Source organism: Felis catus, chromosome D2 (assembly GCF_018350175.1).
Source record: "Felis catus isolate Fca126 chromosome D2, F.catus_Fca126_mat1.0, whole genome shotgun sequence".
Lineage (NCBI taxonomy): Eukaryota > Metazoa > Chordata > Mammalia > Carnivora > Felidae > Felis > Felis catus.
The window spans coordinates 13,972,268-13,982,669 of record NC_058378.1 but is presented as its reverse complement, the minus strand read 5'-3'; the positions used below and the strand labels follow the sequence as shown (position 1 = coordinate 13,982,669).

General features: G+C 49.9%; 1 long non-coding RNA gene across 1 annotated transcript; it reads right to left on the bottom strand.

The window, feature by feature from the left end:
* Positions 1 to 1,167: 1,167 nt before the first annotated feature.
* Positions 1,168 to 8,837, bottom strand: LOC123380749. Its single transcript, XR_006586888.1, has 2 exons — positions 8,735 to 8,837; positions 1,168 to 1,642 (listed from the first exon to the last, which is right to left on the bottom strand). It is a non-coding gene; the product is annotated as an uncharacterized LOC123380749 (long non-coding RNA).
* Positions 8,838 to 10,402: the final 1,565 nt, after the last annotated feature.

The following is a 10,402-nucleotide window of genomic DNA, read 5'->3' as shown; positions in this document are numbered from 1 at the left end:
GAGGTCCAATGAGGTGGTCCCCCACATTTGCCATCTCAGCAGGTACTTCTAGAACCTTCCAAGGTGTGCTGCAGACAGTTGTTGCATCTCATAGTAGAGTGACCCAAGAACGTCACTTCCAGAATCCCCTCAGTGAAGTGTGTGCAGGCAGAGGATGACTCTTGAGGGGTAACCCAGTAAACCCTACCATTGCAGCTGTCCTTCTCTCCCACCCCAGCACCCCCCACAGCTACAGTTTGACTACGGGGCATGTCTCAATTGTGATTCCCCCCCCCTTACAGGGAGGGAGTCAGGTCCTCTGAAGAAAAGGTGTTAAGAGAAGAAAAGCGTGTGTTCTCAATACATCTTCCCTAGGCGATGTGATTTGGGTAGGATAATCCATCACTGCTCAATTTCCACTGGCTTCTGCAAGGTGCAGACGTGGAAATTAGATATGGAGCCTTTTGAGCAGATCAGGGACGTATGTCAGACTCCACAGCCAGGGACAGGGCAGCGCGACATCTTAAAAGAAGCAAAGAACAGAAAGTTTCCCAGGACCACACTCTGAGAAACTCTGCTCTGTAGTGTAGACCCTACGCTATCCGTGTACAACCACAAGGAAAGTGTTAATCCACTTTTCCTAATATCTTCTCCCTATCTCAAAAAAAAAAAAAAAAAAATCCTTGATTTCTAGCAAGCGTTAGCTGTGTCTAGGGTTTTTGCTCTTTTATTATTTAACCTACATATTTCCTGCACCCCTGAAGTCTGTCTCAATGTTGTGTACTGTTTACTGGTAAATAACGGTCTTACAACCACATTGTGTACTTCTAGACCAATTATTCAGTGAGCTTGCACTTCGGACTACACGGAATCGCTTCAATTTGCATATGTTCCCTAGGTTATTGCAACACACACACAAACAAACAAAAACCAAAGACCCTTGTGTCCGTGCATTGGACGTATAGTCAGCGATCATTTGAAATCATAGTCACTGGTCAGCTTTTCACTTGACCAAAATTCAGGCGCCTTTCGGTTCGCAAAGATAATTTTGCTGCAAGGTTTACAGCAATGCCTCTTGTCTGGAGTAATCTCCCTCACCCCTGCCCCCCCCCCCCAGCCCAATTTCTCCCTCACTGGCCCTTAAGCCCACAAGGCTACATCGAGAAATGATTAATCAAGAATAAAAGCGTAATAGAAGTTGCTGCTGTTATTAGAAAAATGCCCTGGGCATCCCTGAAAGTCAAGGAGAACGTGTTATACATTTCTTTTATCTTACCAAACCAGGGCAGGCCATGCCTGAGCGTGAGGCCATGGGCGTGCTGGACGGCAGGGCCGTGTTTCCCAGAGCTGCATTCAACCCGGCGCCTGGCCTGAATGCTCACCAGTAACTGGCACAGCAGCGGCATTCCTGGAAAGTCAAGCCACGTGGGGTCACTGCCAAGGTATGGGAGATGCCGAGCACACACTGCGTACCTCTTTGTTGTATCAGGTCCGTACTTAGCATCATCTCCTGGTACCGGCCTACCTCATGACACCAAACTCGGGTTTTATGGCTGACTTGGGACCTGTTAGATTTCCATCTGCGTTCCCCTGGAGTGCGGTCTTGGTCCTGCTTCCAGCTGGTGATTTTGTGGGGAACGGAGATAGCTGCGCTTGCTCCCACCTGGCAATAAGAATAAAAAAGGAAATACGGATGGAATGTTGGAAACCCTCAGACAAGGAACATGGGCAAATTCACAGCGATAGCCACCTAAGTGGCGACGTAACAAGAACACAGAGGAGAAAGGGTGCGTTTGTGTGAGTTTATGGCTGGGCCTTTAAAGGTTTGGACTTAGGGCTCTGTGGGTGTGAATAAATATGGTGAAGGCCTTAGGAGGAGCTGATGCTCTGGGTTTCTCGTCTCTCGCCTCTAACTCAGCGTGAAGGAAGGCTGAAAGAGCTTCTAGCCTAATAACTGCAAAGACTTAAAAAACAGATCGACGTAGAAAACTACATCTCTCTTTTCACGGCAACCCTAAAGCCAACAGCAAGGGGCCCCGTGATGAATTCAGCTGAATTACATTTCTTACTCCAATGGATCGGCCAGGTAACAGCACAGTGTATCGGGGTGGGGGGGGGGACGGAATAGCAGGGCTCTACACTCCCATCTTTCCTTTGTCCCCTTGCTTCAAAATGCACCTGATTGCTAAGGAAAGACGAGTGACAGTAGGTGGCCTCCTAAAATGGAGGATCTGCAGGTGACTGTGCCATTGAGGGGTTCGCAGCCCAGTTGACAAGAAAGACGGGAAACCCAGGGGGGTGCCAAACAATGTAAGGACCACCACATGGGAGTGATGTCCAAACAGAATGGGAAGCAGAAAGGAAGGCATTGTCAGGTCTGCCGGTGAGGGGCAGGAAAGCCTTCACGGAATGAGGCAGCTGAGGTGAGTCTCAGAAGATCAGGAGAACTACCAGGTGGTCAGCAGGGGCGGCAGGTTCGAAGGTCTTCCGGAAGCACAAGCAGTTTGGTAAGGCTGGAGCCCGGAGCCCGAGGTCAGAGGTCTTATGTGTCTGTGCCCGGTTCAGACTGTGTGCGTGGGGGTCTTGGATGAGACTGACAGGATGGCAGTTTATAGAGCAAATATTTCAGAAAGCTACGACCAGTGGTGATGTGGAGGTGAACGGGAGGTAGAGCAATGGGCAAAAGAGCTACAGATGCTCCCGGAATATAATGAGGATGATGAGGAGTGGTGAGCGGGTACCAATTTTGGTGGGAAGATGATGGCACTACTGACTTAAAGGGACTACAGTGCTTCCCCTTGGAGATGTCTGGTATGTCTGGGGGAATGACGACCCAAAGCTTGGTGAACTGGTTTTTGCTAGAGATGAAAATCTGGGGCTCGTTCCAACGTAGAGGGCTATGGGAGCCATGGTTAGGATAGGGCTGCTGAGGGAGAGGAGGGGGCCCAGGAGGCCGGGGGCACCAATATTAGCTGGACACGCAAGGTTCTGTGAAAGGAAGGAAAACGGAAGAGTGTCGCACCGTGGACACCAAGGTCGCGGAGAGAATTCCAGTGCAAGGGAACCATCGCCGGTGCCAGATGTTTGGGGAGGACTGAATAAGGTACATCCTGAAAAATGCCCTTTGGAATACAGGCGCTTAGGAAGTTCGCAGAACAAGCAAGAACAGTTACAATGAAACAGTTACAGGTAAGGGAAGGAGCCAGTTTTCATCGGACTAAAAAAGAATGGGAAGGGACTAAGTGCAAACCACAAGAAAGTTGTGTATCCAGATCTTCCTTGACTTACAGTGGGGTTACTTCCTGACACACCCATCGTAAGGTGGAAATATCCTAAGTGGAAAACGCATTGAACACGTCTAACCAACCAAACATCGCAGCTCAGGCCAGACGACCTTAAAGGTGCTCAGGACACTCCCATGAGCCTACAGTTTGGTGAGAGCATCTAACACAGAGCCTATTCGATAACGAAGCGTTCAATATCTATGCAATTTATTGACTACTGTGCCGAAAAGTGAAAAACAGAAGGGCCGTGCGAGCGCCAAATGATGGGACCGGATCCATTGTTGACCCTCGTGATCGCACAGCTGCCTGGGAGCCGAGGCCACTGCCCGGCTCAGGAGAGAGGACAGTACCGCTAGGCCAGGAAAAGATCCAAATTCAAAATTCCAAGTATGGTTTCTACTGAATACGTATCAATTCCACACCATTGGAAAGCCAAGAAATCACAAGCTGAGCCCTCATAGGTTGGGAATCGTCTGCACTAGGGAGTGTTGAGAAAGCTGTACGGACACTTAGGTCTTCTGTCTATAGGTTGTACAACTCCAGTCATGCAACAGGCATCAGAGCACCTTCAGTGTGACAGATGATCTGTTCAGCACTGTGGATACAAACACAAAACGAAGTCCATGTGCCCAGAGAGCTTTCAATCTATGGTTCCAGAAAGACACCTGGAAAGAGGCATCAAAATGCAAAATAATAAACTCTGGACAGAGCAGAGTCATGATCTGGAGGGAAAAGACATAATCTTTCCCCTCAAGGAGCTCACCATTTGGTTTGCCCAACAGACAGCTGTAACAGAGAAGGACGGATAAGGCTTCGATAGAGGGGTACTGTATTTTGGGCACCCAGAAAAAAAGTGAAATCCATTTTAAGTGGGGACTGGGGTAGGTCTCCAAGGGAAGGTGTCATTGGATTCCAACCTTGGACAATGGGCTGTAAAGGCTAACGTGAAGGCAGAGATGATCCCTTCAGGCAGAGGACGTAGAAACCTCTGGAGACACCGTCTTGCCGTAAAGGAGTAAGCATGCATTAAGCACCTAGAGCACAGAGTCAGACTCCTTGGAAAAGCTACTTGGATCCAGGCCCTATCGCATCCTGTCGAATCACCCGGATCTGAGCTCTGGAACTGCTCTTGGACAGAGGGCCGGCTCTGCACGGCAGACACAGTGCGAACATTTCACCTCGCTCGGCCACGTCCCTGTGGTTCTTCAATGAGGGCAGTGGCACAAGCCTGCCTTTTGTGTCCATCCGTGCACATTTGTGCGTGCATTCTCAACGACTCTGTATTCTTGTGACTCTCCCCAGCACTCATTGGGCGTTTGATATCACACTGACATCAAGGAAAATAAAACAAACACATTGGTCCACAATGGTTAGAGATAATTGAGTAAACCTGCCATAAACTCACGCGTTAGCGTCTTGTTTGTGGTCCTATCACGAAGATCACATATTCTCTCTCTTGAAAAGACCTCGTGTCTTGACGTAAGTGTTCGTTTTTTAAAACATCGTGTTGAAAATACTGTAGGGACGCCTGGGTGGCTCAGTCGGTTAAGCGTCAGTCTCTTGATTGGGGCTCAGGTCACGATTTCACGGTTCATGCCCCATGTCGGGCTCTGCCCTGACAGCGGAGAACCTACATGGGATTCTCTGTCTTCCTCTCTCTCTCCCCTTGCCCCCCTGGTGTTCTCGCTCAAAAATAAATAAGCATTGAAAAAAAAAATATTGTATGAAGATCTTGGTACAAGATCTAGGAATGTGGGGCTTAAACACGGTTGGATTAATTTTTAAATATCAGAGAGCAACTTTTAATTAAGGCAAGGTGCTTAATTTAAACAAATAAATGATTCGAGTTGACTACCAATGCGGACACAAGACCCTCATTTAAAAATGTAATCCTCATTCTTTCCATTTCAGACATTATCCTCGTCTGAATTTCTAGCCCTGCTCTGGCTATACGAGAGGCTCCGCGAGCTGAGGTGTTGGCCTGTTTGAGCAGCCACTTTTTTGGCAAACGACACAGCAATCAAATCAGCCTCTAAGTTGGCCCCAAACATCAAATAGGCCTGGACATGATGGTGTATTTTCAGGCACATATAAACTTGGCCTGTATTCTTCAGGGTGTGAGCCTGGCACCTCCCTGGGTCAGTAAATAAGCTTTTTGAAAAGCCCACACACACCATAAGGAAATCCTGCATTTTGAAACAAAAGGTATAAAAACTAAGTAAAGACACACACCGCCATTGTCTGGTTTGCCAGGATGTGAGCTGTTGCCTTGGGAGAAAGATAACACGACGCCATAACTGCGAGGCCAAGACTACGGGTCCCGTGAAAACAAGACAAAAGATACCAAGAGAGGCGAGCTCCGTGGGCCTCTCAGCTGGGCCAGGGCAGAAAACATCCAGAGAGCAACTCCCTCCTCAACTTGTTTGAGAAATGGAGACACGGCGGGAGGACAATGAGAACATCAGGTCTAAGTTAAGGTTTTCAGGAAAAACATGAGGGCAGGAAAAAAAAAAAAAAAGAAAAGCAAGATAATTTAATGCCAGCCAAAGGAACTGAGGGGAATGTGGTGGGTTTTTTTAAACATGTTTTCTTTTTTCCCTTTTTTTTTCTTCTTTCTTCTTTTTTTTTTTTTTTTTTTTGGTTCGGGGAAGGCGTGCGGAAACAGAAAAGGTAGGCCCGTTTCATGAATGAAGAGGAAGTTGAAAGGTAATTGACTCCATATTGGCTGAGCTTTTGGACTGCTTTTTTTAAAAATTACTTTTTTGTTTTAATTTTGTATTTAAGAACTCTCTACCCACAACTGGGGGCTCGAACTCAATACCCCGAGAGCTGGAATCGTATGCTCCACTGACTGAGCCTGCCAGGCACCCCTGAAAAATTATCTTAACCAAGAAAAACAAAGATGAGGGGGAAGGGCAATTGGGAACTAACGATGATGTTGTCCATGAACTATTGATAAGAGGTGTTAAGAGGGCATTTGGAGAAATCGAAGATATGTAAACGAGAGGCTGAAATAACACGCATCCCGGGGTGTTTAATGGCAGTTGCTAAAGCATTTACGAGAGCAGAGAGGCAGGGATTTTGGAATACCATCCAGTCAGCAGGGGCACTAAGAACAGGTGTCTTAATATTATATCACATTTCATGTTAATATCATGCATGATAAGTGCACTACTTGTTCTCAGAATCAGACCTGATAGCCTGGGTCTCACCTCTCCCTCCTCTCTCAGTAGCAATGTGATAGGATCGACTAAAGCAGAAGACATTTAAAATGCTTTTTGGTTTTCTTTCTTCTTTTTGTTTTTCTTTTTTTTTATTTTTGAGAGAGAGAGAGAGAGAGAGAGAGCAAGCAAGCAGGGAGGGGCAGAGGGAGAAAGACAGAGAGAAAGAGAGAGAATCCCAAGCAGGCTGCATGCCCACCGCAGAGCTCTACACGGGGCTCGATCCCATGACCCCGGGATCGTGACCTGACCCGAAATCGAGTCGGACGCTCAACCGACTGAGCCACCCCGGCGCTCCACCCCCCCCCCACCCCACCTTTTATTTTTAAACTGCTTTTTGGTTTTCAGTAGAAACAGAAACACATCTCCCAATAAAAAAGAAGGGACATGAGGCACTGGGGAACGAAAGGAATTGCTGAGGAGGGAAGGTCAAGTCAAAGACGACAGCATGGCCTGTCTTCTAGAAGTCAGACATCTTCCAAACAGAGGAAGAGCACAGAAGGCGACCTGGGTCTCGGGTGTCGTGCACGCACGCCTATGGGGGGGGGGCAGGGGAGCTCACGTTTGGGCTGCAGCCTCGAGCCCTGGGAGCCATTAGGGAAGCCAACCTTGCCTGCATTCACAACGTGACCCCCGCCTTAACTCGTTCTCTCCAGCCATTTTCCTGCTCCAGGGAACACTCAGCCAATGGCAGAGCTAAAAATACAAAGAGCGCATCATTCGCTCACCCCCTTCCCCAAACACATTTCAGAAGGACTCTCCGTACGCTTTGTGGACCGCAGAATACATCTGTGCCTGCCCCTTCGCGCCGCCAGAGCTCCCCAGATGAGAGAGGGGAGCGAGGTGTTTCACTGGTTTCTGCACTTAGACCAGACCGAGGGAGACAGTAACCTCAGCCAGCGGTAACCAAATTCAGGCTTTGAGGATTTAGACGGTGAGGGGGCGACGGTGGTTAGTGGGGAGCCCCTGCGCACCTTATAAGGGCTCTTGCTGAACCACCCAGTGCCGGGCTGGCAGATGACAGTCACAGGCCTGCACGACATCCTGGATTGGTCTCCGGGGGCCCCTCCAGCTTCGGCCCCTCCGGGCAGGACTGGGCGTCCCAGGCCGCCCCTCCACACCTGTTACTCAACCCCAGCCGCCTGATCCGAAGCGTCCGCACGGTCAGTGTTTTTATTCTGCCTGGTCAGTCGTGCTGACGGATCAATGACAGTCAGCAGAGAACAAAGCGTGCCAAAGAAGAATGTCCTCTTCTGGGCTGACTCAGCTTGGGACAGGAAGGCTGGGGCATCTGGCGTTCGGCGAAGCCCTTGATTGTCCCTTACGAAATATTAACTGAGAATGGATTTGCCCTGGCCTGGTTCTAAGAAGGTCGTCCAGGTCGGGCTTGAAAGGCAGAGGCACTGTGTCAACAAAGGGAAGCGACAGGCTGCAAGCCATTTCTCTGAGCTAACGTGTCCAACTGCGTGCCACGGGGATGGTTTTATATCTCTCCACAGATCGGTGTGTTTTTATGACAACCGTCTCCATAGCAACCAGGTGTGCAGACACTAAATGGATCTCAAGGATATTAAACCCCGGCCTGGTGCCGGAAGCCCACCCATTTCTCGCCGGGGGCCGCTGGGTGGGCTCAGGGGGCGTGTGGGCGGCTTCCGCGAGGCCCAGCGGGCCGTGGGGACCGAGCGACAAGGAAAGGGACCCTTCTTTGTCATTTTTACTCGTGACCCAGAAGAAACAGCAGGTAAATGAAATTCACATGGCACGACATGGGGAAGTGTTACAAACACCAGAGTGACCGGACATCTGATGGCCATGGCCGCGGAAGAAATAATCGAGTGAGAATTGTCCTGGCAAAGTCCTGAGCTGGCACATCTGGAGACCAAGATTTCCAAAACGAGAAGGCGTAAGAGACTCACGGCGCAGGAATTGAGGAAATCGGGGTGGGGGGGGTGAGGGAGAGAGGCAACAGTGAAGCTTAAAACAGGTAGAGCACACAGAAGCCCAGAGGGGAGGGCTCCAGGCTCGGGTAGGGCTGAAGCTGAGATCCCAGTCAAGGTGATGAGCTCCCCCCTACCATTGCTGGGGCGAGTCCTGAGGGCTGACCCAGGGAGGAATCGCAGGGGGGTGCCCGGGACGCAGGAGGGGACGAGGGCATCTCCTTAACACCTTGTGTCGCTGGAGTCACATTGGGTTCTGCCCAAAGGTGAGCCTGGCCGGTGCTGAGCCCTTCCCTCAACGGCCGCGCTGTACCTGGGCTTTCTTTTGTTTTGAAGGGCTGCCCACGTGCACAAGGAAGGCAGGGTAATGATGTTCCAGGCAGAACCGGAAGGAAGGCACAGCTGATGAAATGGAACAAAGAGATATGCGGTTGGAACCCCGGGAAGAAGTTTCCCTAGTGACATCTAAATAGGCTGCAAACGGCCTTTTGCAGGGAACTCCCTGTCATAATCTAAACCAGGACTGGACCAAGCAGGGTGGACTGCTGGCGGGGGGGGGGGGGGGGGGGGGGGGGGGGAGGGGGGCGGGGGGGGGAGCAGGGGGAGTGCACGGTTGTGAGGGGGGATGGCCACCTCACGTCCTGTCTCTCTCTCTCTCTCTCTCTCTCTCTCTCTGCAACTGTTCTATCAGCCCATGATTCATGCGGTTGACTTCTGAATGTGTGGTTTCTCTGTCGCACCAGGACACTCGGGTCCCCCAGAGCTAGGTGTGGCCATCTGAGACAGCTGCCCTCTCCCAAAAGAAAACTCGGGGTTAAATCTGCAACCGTCAGTGCATCTGGCAACAAAATAGAAGGAAACCACACTCTCCATGAATGAAGGAAGAAGGTAGTTGTTTTGTGTTTTTTTTTCCCTCCCTTTTCTTTTTTTTCAAACATGAGTAAGATCCTCAATATGTTTGAGATTATTTAGCAAATTCTCTGAAAGGGGCCTCGGGTCACTAGTCAGCGGATCGCGGATGGAGAAACCACATTCTTCCGACGTCCCTCCCCTCCCCGACCCCAAAGACAGCAGGGTGGGCGTCCTGAGGGTCTCTGTTTAGTTAACCATTAACAATTCATAAAAGTCCAGACCTCTGCACGATAAGTCCAGTCCTTGGAATGTTATTAGAAATAGGAAAAAAAAAAAAAAAAAAAAAAGCAAACGAGTTAATGCAAAACATGAACCAACCCACTATCCCCATTTGCTCTGAGGCCAGCCAGCAAATTTGTGGGAGTGATTTTAACCCTTGGGGCCCCGCAGGCCTGGGACTCTGGTTGGCTGAAGGCTCAGCCCCCCAAAGGCTGGGGCGGCTCGGAACCGAAAGGCACCTTCACTCGGTATTCACGGGAATGCCAAGCAGCTCTTTCTGCCTCCAAACCAATTGCTTCTTGAAATTCACACAGCCCCATCTTCTTTCCCCTTCTTGGACCGCTCTCAGCTTCTCTGGGCCCTTGCAAGGATAAAAAGGGAGTAAGGTCACATCATCGAATCCCAGCCAAGTTAAATGCGTTTAATGGCATGACTGTGTGTCTGAAGTAAATGGATAAGAATCTCATCTCTAAACGCTTGGATCCAAAATTATGCAGATTGGGCTCGAATTCTTTTCTGGTGCTGGTCGCCAGCTTCTGTGGGGTTTCTGAAAAGCATACGTCCAGTCCCTTGTTTTCAATCTGCCTGGGGTGGGAGGGTAGGGGTGGAAGGACGTGGGGGCAGAAACCATGCAGAATACAATGTGAACTGCAAATCAAGGCCGACAGCCTATCCAGATCTGCTCGCACAAGAGCCGTGTTCGAGAGAGGAAGAGAGGGGTTCTCGGCTGTGCGGATAGTCAAAGGTGTTGGGCTGGGTTGCCGTGGGGGGCACCTGTCAAGAGGGAAGATGGTTGAGTTGGAACTCAAGTGGAGAGAAGAAAGGCTATTAGAGGGAAGCAGACGGGCAG